At 37.7% G+C, this 19,888-nt stretch overlaps 1 long non-coding RNA gene across 1 annotated transcript; it reads left to right on the top strand.

The window, feature by feature from the left end:
* The first annotated feature begins 428 nt into the window (after positions 1 to 428).
* Positions 429 to 8,192, top strand: LOC117292106. Its single transcript, XR_004519255.1, has 3 exons — positions 429 to 467; positions 2,155 to 2,259; positions 8,153 to 8,192. It is a non-coding gene; the product is annotated as an uncharacterized LOC117292106 (long non-coding RNA).
* The last annotated feature ends 11,696 nt before the right edge of the window (positions 8,193 to 19,888 follow it).

Raw genomic sequence — 19,888 nt, 5'->3', positions numbered from 1 at the left:
TTGGAAGGGATTTCTCGTGGTGTGGTTCGTATTTGGGGATATTGTTTGTTTAATTTATTTTTTTTATCCTGTTGCGCTTGGTATTTTCATAGAGTGGTATTTTTAACCAGAATTAATCAAAATCATCCAGCAAGTGCATCAATTAACCATCTAATGCAGGCTCATTAACTTTACGCGGGAGACTCTACAATCTGCCGACAGAGGGCGCGATTCCTATTTAAATACTTAGTCAGATACCCTAAACCAAATTCAACGCTGAACGTATAGATTAAGTCGAGCTTGATAAATCACGTGTGTCCCATTCAGAAACGCATGCGGTATCAAAATTTCTCAAAAACATGGACGGAGAGGAGTGACTTGCTTCTTCGAGAGAATTTTGCCCGCATTTGGCTCCATTTTACCGTTTCCTGAAAAAGAAACGGTAGTTATGAAGTGCAAGACATGTGCTCACAAAGTAAATGCAAAAAGTAAGTTTGGAATATATATATTTATTGTGGAAACCGGAGCTTGTAAAGTTGTGTGTGATAACCCCCTTGACTTGTGCGTTATTTATAAAAGGGGTAGGCGGGTCGGGACGTGGTCAAGGAGGCGTTGGGGGAGGAGGCTGATGCATGATCGCAACACTCAGACTTTAAATATTAAACACAATAATGCAAATTCAGCTCAATGACTTTGAATCTGATGATGTAAATGACCTGTGACTGATAATTTTGTAGTTGACAAAAAATATTGACTATTTTTTTGTTATAACTTTCCGTGGGCCACCACTTTTTCACTCATTTTTACAAAAAGGGATATATTAATCAGGTAAATTAGTAGTTGCGATAATCGTAACCCTCCATCCTCCCGACGGTCGGAGACCGGAGGGTTACGACACAAGACTGATATTATCGGTGTAACTAGAAGTTTTGACCATTTTTTGCCAGACTCGTGATCAGATTCGTCCTTTTTTTCCACTTTCCAAAATCATGACAGACATTCTAAACACATGGAGTTGATCTTTATTGTATGACAACGTCATCTGGAACCCTTAAAACAACATCATGAAAATATTTGGCAGAAAAAACGACAAAAACTTACCAAAAGACTGACCGAATATATCCATAATCCATAGCGGGACCAACTAGTGATTTTGAACGTCGCACTTGCTTGGCAACAACCAATCAGCGTGACCCAACCATCGATGTCGTATGCGTATCGGCCATTCCAGCTTGCAAACTCACCGCCTGTGGGTGTAAGCACTGATCCCCCGCACCGAGTGCGCAGCATGCAGGCATGTACATGTACATGTACATGTACTGTATGAACATCGTGCGTGCACAAACTATACAGCTCGTAAGTACCGTGTGCTGCTCCATACCCCCACATGGCCAAACACACCCTGACGTTGTGTGTGTGTGTGCAAGTGTACACAATACATGTACATGTACATGCCTGCATGCTGCGCACTCGGTGCGGGGGATCGGTGCTTACACACACAGTGCGGTGAGTTTGCAAGCTGGAATGGCCGATACGCATACGACATCGATGGTTGGGTCACGCTGATTGGTTGTTGCCAAGCAAGTGCGACATCAAAATCACTAGTTGGTCCCGCTATGGATTATGGATATATTCGGTCAGTCTTTTGGTAAGTTTTTGTCGTTTTTTCTGCCAAATATTTTCATGATGTAGTTTTAAGGGTTCCAGATGACGTTGTCATACAATAAAGATCAACTCCATGTGTTTAGAATGTCTGTCATGATTTTGGAAAGTGGAAAAAAAGGACGAATCTGATCACGAGTCTGGCAAAAACTGGTCAAAACTGCTAGTTACACCGATAATATCAGTCTTGTGTCGTAACCCTCCGGTCTCCGACCGTCGGGAGGATGGAGGGTTACGATTATCGCAACTAGTAAATTAGATACTATATTATTTTATTTCGAATAAAAAAGTGGTGGCGCCATACGGAATCTTTTCCCTTTTTTTTTTTAAGATATAAAAATTACATTCCTTGTAACACTTGTGTAAAGTTGTTTTTATTAATATTATCAGTTTTTTTTTTTTCTTTGTATCACTCAGCGATGACCGCATATTTTATATCACTACCAATTAATAGCACAGACAGCATTTTTTGAATGAATGAAAAGTCACTTATTGTCTTCCTTCTCATTACAGTTGCATTACCCGGTGTGGTCTATCATTCATAACCTGCATCTCAACTCTCACAAGAATGTTGAAGGTCGTCAGGAGGTCGTCGACCCGAAAGACCTAGGACCACTGGTGAGTGAAACACTGGAGTTTTATCTTACATATGGTGGCTTTAAAGGGACATCGCAAATATATATTGACGCCAATATTGACGCCAATATTCGTGACTTTTACCCCAAGTTGCAAATATTGGCGTCAATATTTGCGACTTGGAGGCAATGTCGTAAATATTGGCGCCAATATTGGCGTCAATATTTGCGACATAGGGCCCATGTCGTGAATATTGGCGTCAATATTGGCGTCAATATTTGCGACTTTGGGCCAAGTCGTGAATATTGGCGTCAATATTTGCAACTTGAGGCTATGTCGTAAATATTGGCGTCAATATTGGCGTCAATATTTGCGACATAGGGCCCATGTCGTGAATATTGGCGTCAATATTGGCGTCAATATTTGCGACTTTGGGCCAAGTCGTGAATATTGGCGTGAATATTGGCGTCAATATTTGCGACTTTGGGCCAAGTCGTGAATATTGGCGTCAATATTGGCGTCAATATTTGCAACTTGGGGTAAAAGTCGCAAATATTGGCGTCAATATTGGCGTCAATATATATTTGCGATGTCCCTTTAAAGCCACCATACTTACATGTCTTAGGAATTGTCCAAATTGTTTAGGTTTATATCTTGATGTTTACATACAGAAATGTTTGTACATTATTGTTGTTTAGTCGCCCCTGCTAGAACCATCAAAACATTTTGTTTTTATTTTTTCTTGCAGAGGTTTCAACATTTATATTACTCTGAATTTTTAAAATTGGTTTATGAAAAAAAAGATGCACAATAGATGAAATTTATTAGGTGATTTATTGCATATGGTTTCTTTTGAAGAATATAACTCCAAAAATATTTAGGTTCACCATTTTGTTTTTCTTCAGGAAAGACACAAAACCGAATCAGTGTAAAGGGTTTGCCACCTGTAGGGGGACCTCTGGTCAATTATGAAATGGTTTGAAAGAAAAAAGCAAATTTTGAAAAAAAAGCAACCCCAACGTTCTTTGTTGGTACTTGTTTATTTTATTTCAGAGGTTTTATCCCTCTGAAAACAGCAAAATTCAGTGATAAAGGTTCGCCAACCATAAGGAAACCTCTGGCCAATGTTTTAACTGTTTTAGTTGAAAAATGTACCACTTTTTGAAAATTACCCTCCCCCTCCCCAAATATTTGGTCAGAAATAGTTTTGTTTTATTTCAGAGGTTTTATATTTAACTCTTAAGAAGAGCAACATTCAGTGATATGGGTTCGCCACCCGTAGGGAAACTTCTGGCCAATTTTTTAACTGTGTTTAGTACCACTTCATTTTAAAAGGCGATTTTTTTTTTATAATTTGGTAATTTTTGAAAATTACCCTCTCCCCTCCCCAAATATTTGGTTAGAAATATTTGTTTTATTTCAGAAGGTTTATATTTAACCTTTAAGAAGAGCAACAATCAGTGATATGGGTTCGCCACCCGTAGGGAAACCGCTGGTAATTTTTTTAACTGTGTTTAATTGAAAAAAGTACCACTTCATTTTAAATGGTCATTTTTTTTATAATATGGTAATTTGGGAAAATTACCCCCCCCCCCCAAATATTTGGTTAGAAACAGTTTTATATCGGAGGTTTTTTATTTAACTCTTTAGAAGAGCAAACTTAAGTGATATGGGTTCGCCACCCATAGGGAAACCACTAGCCAATTTTTTAACTGCTGTTTATTAATTGAAAAATTTGCCACTTCATATTAGGTGATTTATTTGGCAAGTCTTGAAAAATAAGCCCCACAATATTTGGTTTTATATTTTTAACTCTGAAACCAGAAGAGCAGAAATTCAGTAACAAAGGGTTCGCCACCTGTAAGGAAACCCCTGGTAAATTTTTTATCGGTGTTTGATTGAAATTAGGTAAAATTTGAAAACTAACGGAAGCCCCCAAATATTTTGATATACAAAAAGGTTTGTTTTATTTCAGAGGTTTTATGTTTTACCTGTGAAAACAGAGGAGCGAAAATCGGGTTCGCCACCCGGAAGGACACCCCTGGCCAATTTTTTTGAAAAGTTTGGAAAAAAAGCAAACCTTATATGTTGATGTATCGAAATCTTTACCTCTTATTGATTGATCGCTACTGTGCCAGGGTTTTGCTTCTTTCTGTTTTCTCAGCAAGTAGAACCAGTAGATCTGTTTTGCTGAAACTTTCACAGTTTTACTTCATCTTTCTATGTTTTGTCCATTAATCATTGAAAAACAAAACAAACTAGACATAGTGTTTTTTGTTAATTACAAAAACACGGTGTTCGGTTGGACGTTACGTGATGACGTAGTTCAAAAACATTGAACCATAAAGATGTTTTTTATACAATGTGTCGTTATTTTATAGTTAAACTTGTATCACACTTTTGAACGCCTTGTTTCTTCACAAATGCAATATGTTTGTGTGAGATTGTCATAAGTTTTTTTGTTTGCAACTTATGAAAGCCCTTTAAAATTCTAGCTCACCCCTGCACTTGATGCTGTACACAGATTTGATAATCAACAGCGCCCTCTTTGGTGGGCAAAAAGAGAGCGCTGTTGGGAATTCCCCCAAAAATTTTCGCGCCATATGATTTTTACAAATTTTAAACGTTGTTTTATTGTTATTTAATACCCGATGACGTCATTTTGAAGGTTCAACTATCTGTTGAGTTTCAAGGTTCAAATCGATCTCAATTTTGAATTATGCCGTAGATAAGCTCAACAGTTGTTTTTTGGCTGAAAAAAAACACGAAGGCGAACTTTGACCCAGGGTAACGACCAGGAAGTTAAGGTCGTACGATTTTAGTGTTAATTTTTCAAATGTTTCCCAAGTCTTTTTCTATCCGATGCCCGAGTATGAACATCATAGCTTTTATATTCGTTGATATACAGCAACAAGCAAATGGTAATTTTTGAACATTAAAAACCTTGTCATGACCTCATCAATGACGTCATCATTCCGTAAAAGTGGCGGTTTCTTCTACTCACTATTGCCTATGTACATAGTAAGTTTTAAGTTTGTACAAGCTTTACTTTTGTTTAAAACCTCAAAAGTTGTTTTTTTTATGTTAAATACACGAAAGCAAACTTTGACCCAGGGTAACGACCCGGAAGTTAAGGCCGTACGATTTTGGCGTTAACTTTTCAAATGTTCTCCAAGTCTTTATCTATCCGATGCTGAAATATGAACATCATAGCTTTTCTATTCGTTGAGATACAGCAACAAGCAAATGGTCATTTTTCAAAATTAAAAACCCTGTCATGACGTCATCAATGATGTCATCATTCCCAAAAAGTGGCGGTTTCTTCTACCCACTATTGCCTATGTACATAGTAAGTTTTAAGTTTGTACAAGCTTTTACTTTTGTTTAAAAGCTCAAAAGTTGTTTTTTTGATGTAAAATACACGAAGGCGAACTTTGACCCAGGGTAACGACCCAGAAGTTAAGGTCCTACGATTTTGGCGTTAACTTTTCAAATGTTCTCCAAGTCTCTGTCTATCCGATGCTGAAATATGAACATCATAGCTTCAATCTTCGTTGAGATACAGCAACAAGCAAATTGTAAATTCTCAACATTAAAAACCTTGCCATGACGTCATCAATGACGTCATCAATCCAAAAAAGTGGCAGTTTCATCTACGCACTAGTGCCTATGTACAAAGTAAGTTTTAAGTTTGTACAAGCTTTACTTTTGCTTAATAAAGCTCAAAAGTTGTTTTTTGATGAAAAATGCGAAGGCGAACTTTGACCCAGAGTAACGTCCGTCGATGTCGGTTTTTTCCCATAACCGATATATCGAAAATTTAATATCGAGTATACTCGATATATCGAGTATTTCCCGCGCGCAAGATGGAAGCCTAAAAACAGCACTTAGTATACTCATGGAGGTAGAAATATATATACCATAGACTGACAGTTTAATAGGGTTACATTTCAACCTGTTTTTGTCTGATCCCCCGAACTTGTTTGTAGTCCAAACAAATTCAGATTGCGTAGTCCCGCCCCGATTATTTCTGGTTTTACAACAAAGTATGATCGCCGCTACCGCTGGCTTGGCCAATTGGTGAACGCTCACCACAATTCTCGATTCGTGATTGGCCATGATTGGCCGTCTCAAAATGACACAGAGCCTTTGTGAGTTGCGTGACTCGCCGACATTAAGGTGTCAGTTGCCGATGCATTGACGTAGAAGTGTCTATCAAGTTGTCCGACGGGCGCGCGGACTACCTTTACGGTTGAAAATGGTTGAGATAATCATCGAAAAAAAATCACTAGAAAGTCCCGCAAAACACAGACCTACCACTCAGCAAACACAATATACAACGCACGCAGCATGCAGTCACATAGTCTCCAATAAAGGCTCGTAGTCTTTTTACTTTGCAAAGGCAAGAAACATTGAATGCTAGAACGCCCTCTATTGTCGAAATAACGCAGTGCATCACGCGATACCGCCTTGACCAAAGACTGCATGTGTCTGCGCACGCTTGGGCAAACGGGTTTTCCCCCTGAATTGCAATAACCATACACGCTGGTGTGCACGCTGAAACCGTACAACAGCATAGTCTTCGCTGGTACGCACGCAAAAGCCGCCGACAGCGTGGTCTGCGAAGCATATAGTTCCTCGCAAATGTTAGCTTGTTTACCAAAAACAACACAACGTGTAGGCTTTATTTGACCAAAATGACGCCATTACGATACCTTGGATTGATAGAAAGATTATTTTACTGTATAACGTAAGATTGTTTTCTTCCTTGTTTTGTTTTGTTTTGCTATGGGCAGATTAAGTTAAAAGCCATTGGACACTTTCGGAACAGAAAAAAAATTAACAGTTCACAGATTTACAAATAACTTACAGGGTTTACAGAAGGTAATGGTGAAAGACTTCTCTTGAAATAATATTGTTTCATGAAATGCTTTGATGACACGGCCGGCAAAACCTGCTGTAACAAGGGTGGGGTTTTCCCGTTATTTTCTTCGACTCAATGACTGATTGAGCCTAAATTTTCACAGGTTTGTTGTTCTATATATAAGTTGCAGGGTATTTTTGCAAAGTCAATAATGCTGTGATGAAGACGCATTGATTTTGATCACATGCACAATGGGAAGTTGCATTTTAAACAGCCGATAGGCTAGGGCAGCAGCGGCGGTTTCTTTTGAGGTTTTACCGTGCGCTCGCCGCGGGGTCGTGAACTTCAGCGGCGGGCCGGCGGCTGATGGCGAAAACACAAAGAACATGCAGACATACTTGGTTGTAAAACGTATTTTATTTAATAGGGCAACTCAAAATGATGAAACTACATAACGACGACGGCTTTTCTAATACTCAAACACAGATTTCTTTTAAATAATCGGACAGTCCCACTCTTTTGGTATTTTCGATATCATTTAGGAACATCGAAATTTTCAAAACATCGAAATTTTCGATATATATCGAAAATCCGATATTACGATATGATTATAAAAGTGACATCGGCGATTTCGATGTCAAAAAAATATCGAGTTTTTTAGTATTTTCGATATATCGACGGACGTTAACCCAGAGTAACGACTGGAAGTTAAGGTCATACGATTTTGGCGTTAACTTTTCAAATGTTGTCCAAGTCTTTATCTATCTGATGCCCAAGTATGAACATCATAGCACTCATATTCGTTGAGATACAGCAACAAGCAAATGGTCATTTTTCAAAATTAAAAACCCTGTCATGACGTCATCAATGACGTCATCATTCCCAAAAACTGGCGGTTTCTTCTACTCACTATTGCCTATGTACATAGTAAGTTTTAAGTTTGTACAAGCTTTACTTTTGTTTAAAATTGCTGGAGAAGGTTCGCAGGGCCCTACCTTTTAGGCGTATTATCAATGCTTGGTTATTTTTCATCACTTCTTAATTTCATTTTTGTATCTGGTCTGGTTTCAGATTGACAGGGCATGTGCCAAGTGCCGTCACGATGGACTTCATTGCCACACCAGGCAAACACGATCAGCTGATGAAGGACAAACCGTCATCTATTTCTGCCCATCATGCAAGTAAGTTAATCACTACTTAAAGTCACCTGGAAATAGAATTTGTTTTCTTTCAAACATAAGAGTATATGCTTACGAACATTAAAACAATGTTTTGTAGTAATTGTTTATCACGATTTATATGTTTAAAAAATATATAAAGTTGTTTGGTGGGCTGACTCCGCCTACCCCTTTTGTGACGTCAATCGAGGCAGACTTTGCCTGCAATGCGTATAGTAAACACACGTGTAAACACAAGTACATGTACGTCCAAGTCAAAAGTTGGTACATTTCAAAAAGTGTTTTTCTGCATTCATCAGCAATACACCTGGTCGGTGTTTTGTTTTGAAACGTACAAACTCACGACTTGGTCCGTACATGTACTTTGCAATTGTGTTTACTCTACGCATTACAGGCAAAGTCTGCCTCGATTGACGTCACGAACAGCGCCCTCTCGGGTCGGGTCTACTCTTAAATTTGTAAATAACATAAGAACTGATTTTTTAAAACCTTAGTTAACTGTTTATTCACATTCCACTCATCAAAACACATATTAGTGACAAAAGCTTTATTTTGAAAAAATACCACTTCCAGGTGACTTTAAACCTGGTTCATACTTCCTGCAAATGCAAAGTGAATTTTGGCGACCCAGCCTTGTTTAGTTAACGAATGAATGTTTCAAAGAGGTTGAACACAGTTCAACTGTTGCGAGTGATTCATTGCGAGTTTGTGACAACAAAATTTGTTCGCATTTGCAGGAAGTATGAACTGGGCTTTAGGCTTGTAGATCCTTTTAGGTTTATCATACAGTTTCCATAGATTGCACAGGGGTAAGTAGGTACCTGTGAGGGCAGAGATGGTTCTTGTGATTTATTTATCACTACATATTTGGCTGCACAGGCAATTTTTGAGTTGGTTTGATGAATGAAATAAATGGTCCAATGATCAGGGGTAACATTGTTGAAGAGCCACAAGCGTCACTGAATGACGGATTTCAGTGCTACATGCGGATTAGTACAAGCAGAAATTCACTGTTCATATTATGACATGTGTGTAAACCCTTGTCGGAAGTGTCATGGCCGAGCGGTTAAGAGCATCAAGTTCAAACTCTGGTGTTTCTAATCAGCAGAGTGTGGGTTCGAATCCCCAGCCATGACACTTTTGTCCTTAAGCGAGACACTTAACCATTGCTTCGCCCTTCGGATTGGATGTAAAGCCGCAGGTCCCATTTAAAAGAACGCAGTGCATGCACTTATCGAAAAAGAGAAGGGGTTCGCCCTGGTGTTCCTGGCTTTGGCTGCTGTATGCGCCCTAGCACCATGCCATTACATGGTGTGCTAAGGATTAGGTCTCATAATTTCAAAATCTTCATCCCACTCACCTTGCAGTAAAAATATTTGGCGCTTTGTATCCTTTGGAAAAGGTGCGTTATAAATACGTTTATTATTATAATTTTTAATATTGTTATTATTAAAGCACAATATGGTTACAAGTGCATCCATCAGCAAAACAGAAACCAACAAAACATGCAATTGGATCTTGCGAAGGATCTGCGGTGAACTTTACAAAGAGTTAAGAGTAGTCTTATCTTGTTAGGACAAGTTACTCGTCTAACTTACGACTAGCCTTAAGTTAGGACCAGTCCTAACTCTTTGTGAAATCGACCCCAGGATGGTTAAGTAATTTTTTTATATTTTTTTTTATATTTACAGGCATCAAGAGATTGAGTACTCCTGAAGAGAATCAACATCTTCGGATCAGTCTACACTGAGAGGAACTCAAGGCAAGAGCTCACTGGAACAAGGAGATGAAATCACCACCGGCGACGACGACGACCCGTTGCCACAGAGATGTCTTACTGATGAGGAGGCAATTTTTTGGCTGTGTTTATTCATTGAAAAATGCACCATTACATAAAAGGTGATTTAAAAGTTTTTAAAAACAAGCCCCCAAATATTTGAATATTTTTATATTTTGAACTCTGAAAACAGAAGAGCAAAAATTCAGTGACAAAGGGTTCGCTACCCGTAAGGAAACCCCTGGCCGAATTTTTAACTGTGTTTGATTGAAAATTGCGCCACTTCAAATTGAAAGTTGACATTTGGTAAATTTTGAAAAATAACAGGAGATCCCTCCAAATATTTTGATATACAAATAGGTTCGTTTTATTTCAGAGGTTTTATATTTTACCTGTGAATAAAGAGAGCAAAAATCAGTGACAGTTTGTAAGGAAATCCCTGGCCAATTATTTTTAAATGTTTGGGAAGAAAGCAAACATAGTTTGTTGATGTATCAAAATCTTTACCTTGGATGGATTCATCGCTACTGTGACAGGGTTTGCTACTTTCTAGTTTTCCAAGCAAGTAGAACCAATAAACCTATTTTGCTGAAACTTTCACTGTTTTATTTCATCTTTCTAACCATTTGTGAAATCGACCCCAGGATGGTTAGGGTCAAAGGTTCATTTTTTAATGTAAAAGTAATTTTTTTATATTTACAGGCATCAAGAGATTGAGTACTCCTGAAGAGAATCAACATCTTCGGATCAGTCTACACTTATAGATCTCAAGACAAGAGCTCACTGGAACAAGGAGATGAAATCACCACCGGCGACGAGGACAACGATGACGACCTGATGCCACAGAGATGTCTTACTGATGAGGAGGCCGATTTTTGGACTGGTTTATTCATTGAAAAATGCGCCACTTCATATAAGGTGATTTATAAGTTTTGAAAAACAAGCCCCCTACTATTTGGTTTTATATCTTGAACTCTGAAAACAAAAGAGCAAAAATTCAGTGACAAAGGGTTCGCCACCCGTAAGGAAACCCCTGGCCGATTTTTTAACTGTGTGTGATTGAAAATTGCACCACTTCAAATTGAAAGTTGACATTTGGTAAATTTTGAAAAATAACAGGAAACCCCTCCAAATATTTTGATATACAAATAGGTTCGTTTTATTTCAGAGGTTTTATATTTTACCTGTGAAAACAGAGAGCAAAAAACTGTGACAGTCTGTAAGATAAACCCCTGGCCAATTATTTTTTAAATGTTTGGGGAAAAAGCAAACATAGTTTGTTGATGTATCGAAATCTTTACCTTGGATGGATTCATCGCTACTGTGACGGGGTTTTGCTTCTTTCTGTTTTCTAAGCAAGTAGAACCAATTAACCTATTTTGCTGAACTTTTCACTGTTTTATTTCATCTTTCTAACCATTTGTGAAATCGACCCCAGGATGGTTAGGGTCAAAGGTTCATTTTTTAATGTAAAAGTAATTTTTTTATATTTACAGGCATCAAGAGATTGAGTACTCCTGAAGAGAATCAACATCTTCGGATCAGTCTACACTTATAGATCTCAAGACAAGAGCTCACTGGAACAAGGAGATGAAATCACCACCGGCGACGAGGACAACGATGACGACCTGATTCCACAGAGATGTCTTACTGATGAGGAGGCCGATTTTTGGATTGGTTTATTCATTGAAAAATGCGCCACTTCATATAAGGTGATTTATAAGTTTTGAAAAACAAGCCCCCTACTATTTGGTTTTATATCTTGAACTCTGAAAACAAAAGAGCAAAAATTCAGTGACAAAGGGTTCGCCACCCGTAAGGAAACCCCTGGCCGATTTTTTAACTGTGTGTGATTGAAAATTGCACCACTTCAAATTGAAAGTTGACATTTGGTAAATTTTGAAAAATAACAGGAAACCCCTCCAAATATTTTGATATACAAATAGGTTCGTTTTATTTCAGAGGTTTTATATTTTACCTGTGAAAACAGAGCAAAAAACAGTGACAGTCTGTAAGAAAACCCCTGGCCAATTATTTTTTAAATGTTTGGAGAAAAAGCAAACATAGTTTGTCGATGTATCAAAATCTTTACCTTGGATGGATTCATCGCTACTGTGACAGGGGTTTTGCTTCTTTCTGTTTTCTAAGCAAGTAGAACCAATTAACCTATTTTGCTGAACTTTTCACTGTTTTATTTCATCTTTCTAGCCATTTGTGAAATCGACCCCAGGATGGTTAGGGTCAAAGGTTCATTTTTTAATGTAAAAGTAATTTTTTTATATTTACAGGCATCAAGAGATTGAGTACTCCTGAAGAGAATCAACATCTTCGGATCAGTCTACACTTATAGATCTCAAGACAAGAGCTCACTGGAACAAGGAGATGAAATCACCACCGGCGACGAGGACAACGATGACGACCTGATTCCACAGAGATGTCTTACTGATGAGGAGGCCGATTTTTGGATTGGTTTATTCATTGAAAAATGCGCCACTTCATATAAGGTGATTTATAAGTTTTGAAAAACAAGCCCCCTACTATTTGGTTTTATATTTGAACTCTGAAAACAGAAGAGCAAAAATTCAGTGACAAAGGGTTCGCCACCCGTAAGGAAACCCCTGGCCGATTTTTTAACTGTGTTTGGTTGAAAATTGCACCACTTCAAATTGAAAGTTGACATTTGGTAAATTTTGAAAAATAACAGGAAACCCCTCCAAATATTTTGATATACAAATAGGTTCGTTTTATTTCAGAGGTTTTATATTTTACCTGTGAAAACAGAGAGCAAAAAACAGTGACAGTCTGTAAGAAAACCCCTGGCCAATTATTTTTTAAATGTTTGGGGAAAAAGCAAACATAGTTTGTTGATGTATCGAAATCTTTACCTTGGATGGATTCATCGCTACTGTGACAGGGGTTTTGCTTCTTTCTGTTTTCTAAGCAAGTAGAACCAATTAACCTATTTTGCTGAACTTTTCACTGTTTTATTTCATCTTTCTAACCATTTGTGAAATCGACCCCAGGATGGTTAGGGTCAAAGGTTCATTTTTTAATGTAAAAGTAATTTTTGTATATTTACAGGCATCAAGAGATTGAGTACTCCTGAAGAGAATCAACATCTTCGGATCAGTCTACACTTATAGATCTCAAGACAAGAGCTCACTGGAACAAGGAGATGAAATCACCACCGGCGACGAGGACAACGATGACGACCTGATTCCACAGAGATGTCTTACTGATGAGGAGGCCGATTTTTGGACTGGTTTATTCATTGAAAAATGCGCCACTTCATATAAGGTGATTTATAAGTTTTGAAAAACAAGCCCCCTACTATTTGGTTTTATATCTTGAACTCTGAAAACAGAAGAGCAAAAATTCAGTGACAAAGGGTTCGCCACCCGTAAGGAAACCCCTGGCCGATTTTTTAACTGTGTTTGATTGAAAATTGCAACACTTCAAATTGAAAGTTGACATTTGGTAAATTTTGAAAAATAACAGGAAACCCCTCCAAATATTTTGATATACAAATAGGTTCGTTTTATTTCAGAGGTTTTATATTTTACCTGTGAAAACAGAGAGCAAAAATCAGTGACAGTCTGTAAGAAAACCCCTGGCCAATTATTTTTTAAATGTTTGGGGAAAAAGCAAACATAGTTTGTTGATGTATCGAAATCTTTACCTTGGATGGATTCATCGCTACTGTGACGGGGTTTTGCTTCTTTCTGTTTTCTAAGCAAGTAGAACCAATTAACCTATTTTGCTGAACTTTTCACTGTTTTATTTCATCTTTCTAACCATTTGTGAAATCGACCCCAGGATGGTTAGGGTCAAAGGTTCATTTTTTAATGTAAAAGTAATTTTTTTATATTTACAGGCATCAAGAGATTGAGTACTCCTGAAGAGAATCAACATCTTCGGATCAGTCTACACTTATAGGAACTCAGGCAAGAGCGCACTGGAACAAGGAGATGAAATCACCACCGACGACAACGACGACCACCACCTGATGCCAGAGAGATGTGTTACTGATGAGGAGGCCGAGCATCCATCCCAGTATGGGTACTTAAATAAGATAAGGATCCTTTATCACTGACAGTGCCATCAGGATTGTCTCAAGAAACAAAATGAGGCTTGACAACAAAATTAAGTCTGGTTCCTTTTTGTTAAACTTTGAGCGTTTCGAGCGGGTTTTGATCGGTACACGGGAACCAGACAAAATGGCCGAACTGTGGTAAAGGTGTTTTTAAACTGTCAGTGTTGCTTACATTAGTTTGCGATAACTCGTGCTTTATAGCTTGTTTCAAAAAATGAGTATCTGAAATTGAATTGTTTACCATCATCAATTGTTGTTTTGATCGATCCTCCCCTAACCCCTGGGGTGGGTTAATCGATTGAAAGAATGAACAAGAAACTTGAGTGCACACCTTTTATGATAAAAGCCTTCTAGCTCTGGTTAGGATTATGGCATACTTAGAAACTTATGGGTCATGACAAGACTAAAACTCCCTTTCTCCTGAGAGTTGGTCATTGCACAAATGACATTGCCTGGGTGCCCCTTGAAATGTTCTTGCAATTATTCCATAGAGGTGCCCTTTACCAAGAAAAAACACCTTGGTGCACTTGCCCTGTTTAAATGACTGAGCTGTCCTTTTCTGCTAGGGGTTTGCGTCATAGCAAACTAGGAACCTATCAATGTGTTCTCTAGCAGTGGCTTACTGTTGTACCACTACCATCACACATGACTTTCATCCCTTTCTGCAAGGGATTGGGTCACACATGAATTTCATCCCTTTCTGCAAGGGATTGGGTCACAGCAACTTAGTAACGTTTTACATTAGTGGCTTACTGTTGTACCACTACCATCACACATGACTTTCATCCCTTTCTGCAAGGGATTGGGTCACAGCAAACTTAGTAACGTTTTACATTAGTGGCTTACTGTTGTACCACTACCATCACACATGACTTTCATCCCTTTCTGCAAGGGATTGGGTCACAGCAAACTTAGTGGCGTTTTACATTAGTGGCTTACTGTTGTACCACTACCATCACACGTGACTTTCATCCCTTTCTGCTACGGATTGGGTCATAGCAAACTAAATGTTGAGGTTCATATGTACATACATGACCTTTTCCCCTTCCTACCTGGGGGAAATGATTGGTACTTTCTATTAATCCACCTGCTGTGTGACCACTGACCCTTCCTCTGTGGGGTAAGAGTACTGTAAACCTTTGCGGCTGTATGTCAGAAATGGCCACTTGCCATATTACCTGTGCCCCCCCCTTCCCACCTGGGGTATTTGTTGCAATAACACAATGATAAATCTTGAATCATGTGTTGTGAATTGTTTCTATAGACCAACAGGCCTGTATGCTTCTTTTTTGAAAAGGCAAGGGCACCAGAGCATTTTCTCCTTGGTAAAACGCACCCTATGAGGAAATTGTAAATCTGTACTGGATCATTTCAAGGGCACCAAGGCAATGACCAGGGGCATCGAGGCTATCGCCTTCGTTGCCTCCGTGAAGTATCAGGCCTGGATTTATTCATGATTGTGCATTTGACTGCATCTGTGATCCAACTTCACAAAAAGAAGAAGACAAATCATTACGTGAAACATTTCGCTTATCATTCTTTGTGTTGGCCACACACGCAAAATAAATTACTGTCAAAGCTATTCTTAATTTTGGCTTTAAACTTAATTTTGGGACAAGAAATACGACAATGCGAAAAGATTTGTCCTTTTTGGTAATTTGGGTCACAACTGCAAAATATTTGTGTATTTTACATAAATTATCTTTATTGAGACATTCCCACGAAATGAGTTCACATTACTTTATATACAAAATGCGTACATTTTTCATATAGAACGCTCAACTTTACTTCCCAAAATACAAAATTCTAAAGTCTTATTTTTTTTTTTTACTCTCTTGGCAAATTTTTTTCCCGCTACTACTTTTAAAACTTTGCTCACTTTAAAAACTCTTCTTTTCTAGATTTTTCCCAGAGTTGGAATATCTTAGCAAATTTTACAGAAATTTTTGATTTCTGTAAAATTTGCTTGTGACTCAAGTTGTGGGAGTGTCTCTGGTCCTATATTGATACTTTGATGATTGTGAAGCCAAGTACAACTTGCACTCAATACAATTAATGCAAGCGGAACACATCCTAAAGTTGTATTCTTGGGACCAATCTTCATGACATACAAGTACGCCATCATTTTAACTAAATTTATTCCTTTTTGGCACGACATGTTTGGATAAGTGTGATGCACACCTGTCCAAACTCAAAATGAAATACGAGTACGTCATCAATTTAACCAAATTTATTCATTTTAGGCATGACATGTTTGGACGAGTGTGATTTACACCTGTCCAAATTCAAAATTAAAAAGTACAATATTTTTTACGAAACAGTCACAAACTTCATTTGAAAATGTGTTTTTTTTTCTTCTTTGCATTGCTGCGACAGTAATAGTTAACAGTTCTAAATTTTATTGAGTTTTTTTTGCATCAGCTGATACAAAAAAAAATCTAATCTCAGAGATAACTTTATTTCAACTCAAGGATTGTAAATGTTGTACTTGGCTGTTTTTATAATTTGAAAAATTATGTAGTAAATTAATTGGTTACCATTCATTAAATGCTGTAGAAAGCACCACTGAACTGTAGAAGCAGCAGAGTTGTGCAAACGTGTGTGCCGGTCGGTGTGGCTAACTACTATCTGGAAAGTGTGACGACTTAATGATCCAAGAGTTAATGGTTGGGTAAGCATTTTATTAAGTGAAATCTTGTTAATGTGGCGCTGGTAGTCTGTCTTACCGGTGTCCTACCTTACATGATTGACAAACTATTTCAACTTTCTCGATCTCCGACAAAAAAACGAAACCTAAGAAAGAAAGGATTTGGTTGCCTGTTGAAGTCTTTGGGGGCCTGTATCAAAAGTGTCAAGGACTGAGGACCATTGCACTTTTTTGCACATTTTTTACCTGATCATTTTGTTATCCTAAGTTGGTACCCGTCTCTCTATACTGTTCCTGTGTAAACGGGTCTACTTTTTGAGCAACTTCTCTAAACTGGACATCCTCTTCTGATCTGAGGGAGCCTCTGAACTTGACGGATGACGGAGACTTCTACCCAGATGTTGGTGCGAGGGTCGGAGAAACGAGATTCTGAACATGGCTATTCACATTTCAATCAGGTACTCAGGCTTTTACATTGGTTTCACTTGTGTTAAGAAGTTTTGACTGTATCAAAAGGAGATATCAAAGATGACATTGGGATTGTGTAGGAAGTTAACAGGGTCCTTTATAGAAGAAACATCGTCGCTTAGAAAGATGCCGTTGTGCATTAGGTACATGTAATTGTAACCGGTTCAATTCTCAGCCACAGTAGGTTGTATGTACACTCCTTCGTCAGTTAGAATAGTGTTTAGATTTTAGATTTAGTTAAAACCCCTGTTGAACTGGTTGACAATATTCAGTCTATGACGTTAACTATTGGTCTATTTCAGTGACCAATTAACTAGGTTGTCCATTGTAGGTTTTGAGTGGTCAGCTTTATGACAGATTCTACAGTAGGTATGTTAACGACAATCAGTTGAGGAAATGATTTACAAAATGATGTTGACCAATAGACATTGCTTTTTTAACAAATACTGCCACTGTGGTGTGCATGATTTGTATACATTTTTCATAAACATAGTAATTTAGCTGCACTAGGTGTTTTCAATCCTTCAGGGTATTAATTATTGATAATTGTTAACAGTTTTTACAACTGGTTAACCCTTTTCCAGCTGAATATGGTGACGACACTCAGGCGGTTTACAAACACTCATAAAATTTGTTCAGCCGCAATGTTTGAATCTTGTTTCTAGTTATTATGCTGTTAAAGTGACAAGACACTTGGTCATTATATTTTGACAGGTTTCTAAAAAGGTTGGCAAGTTTAAGATATGTAACCTGTAGAACTGTTGGGAAAAAATGCAACCTACTAGTTTTTTGTCAGTACAACAATTGATTTTATTTATTTTTAAGATCTCTTTGAAACGAGACAAATTTTGTGCGATGTCCATCAATAATTTTAATTCTTTTATGGTTCATGAGAACGTCTCAACATGTACAACAGCGAAGTGTACAATGGATCAAACTAGTGTTGTATTCGGCGTATTAGTGTAGACTTATTCAGTTAAACCTCGGAACAACATAGTAATTTGTCACATGGCTAAGTAGTTATAACGAAGCATAAACACTAGTCCGTATTAGTGTAGAATTATTAAACAAATAACTAATTAGTTATTTCTCATTTGCTTGTTTTGATTTTTGTTATGAATATTATGCCAAAAAGACACAGCAGGAATAGGAATCTAAATAAGACGTCACTTTGTTACTTTAGTCATGCACTGTTTGCAGAATCACAGTGTCTTTCTAGATGGAAAATACACCAAGTTATCAGCGATCTTATCGTCACTGATAAAACCTTAATTTCCGACATCGACGTCAGACTCATTTTTATGCAAAACATTGTAGTTTATGATTGGTACGAGTCATTAGTATGCAGTGGTGGTTTGCAGATTTACATGAAGTTGTTGATCCGATGTTCAATACTTTATTGGGACTTCATCAGCAATTTGTAGTTCCGTAGATCTTATCGTCACTGATAAAACCTTAATTTTCCACATCGACGTCGGACTCATTTTTACGCAAAGACATTGTAATTTAAAATTGGTGCGAAAATCACTAGCTGCAGTTGTTGGTTTGCAGGCTTACATGAAGTTAATCAGTAGGAGTAGTTTGTTGATCCTAGATGTTCAATACTTTATTGGTCTTCATTAGCAATTTGTAGTTCCGTAGGATTTGAAACTTTGTTGTACTTAAGTTTAGAATTAGGTTAGTTGTATTTTTCTCAGTCTAGATATCCTCCATAAACCCAATGTCATCTACAATATCCTCCTGGAATGATACTGAATGCAATGAAGATGCAAATCTGATGTTGTGTATAACCTCATTTTTGACTTTGAAATTTGACTTCATTTGAACGTGTAATCACACACTGTTTAAAATTGCAATGTTTAACAAATCCAAAACTTATGATTGATTTGAAACAAATTTATGAAAAATTAAGACTTCTAATGCAAGTGAAACATACATTCCGAGTATGATTTCTGTTTTTTTGTGTTGTCACAAAATTCACAAAATTTTTCAAGTTCAGCGCCAGTTGGATCTTGTTTCTTCTGATCAGCGATCATCATCTGGGTAGAAGTCTTCATTATTGGATGGTACCGGACTCAATCGGTGACGGAGTGGGAGCGTCCTTTTACACTTCAACCAAATTCAAACTTGAAACTTTACTCCAAGAACTAGCGACGTGTTTGCCCGAACAGGGGGAGACGTCCGATGGTACACTTGATACAGATTCATCAAACATTTTAACGGGCAAGAATCTTTCCGACTTGTGTTTTGGACTTTGAAAAAAAAATCTTAAGTTTGTTTTTGCTTCGGACTTTTAAAAAACATCTTTTTAGTTTGTCAATCATGTAAGGCAGGACATTGGTAAAACAGACTATCAATGAAACATTAACTGATTTACTTAATAAATGCTTTCCTTCCATTACTTAGATCATTAAGTCGTTCACTTTCTAGATAGGTTGGCCACACCGACCGGCACACACGTTTGCGCAACTCTGCTGCTTCAGTTCAGTGTGCTTAAAAAATCAAAAAATCCCTTAAAAACGCCTTTTTATATAGCTAGTCAGCCAAAATATTTCTCGTGCCGTTGTACGGTTCGAAATTAAATGCTAAAAAGTTTGGCCTACCCCCCCTATTATTAAAAATTTGATCACCAATGCACCCCTAT

This window comes from Asterias rubens, chromosome 7, assembly GCF_902459465.1.
Source record: "Asterias rubens chromosome 7, eAstRub1.3, whole genome shotgun sequence".
NCBI classification, from domain to species: domain Eukaryota; kingdom Metazoa; phylum Echinodermata; class Asteroidea; order Forcipulatida; family Asteriidae; genus Asterias; species Asterias rubens.
Note: the sequence above shows the minus strand (reverse complement) of the source record. Positions and strands in the feature narration are given on the sequence as shown.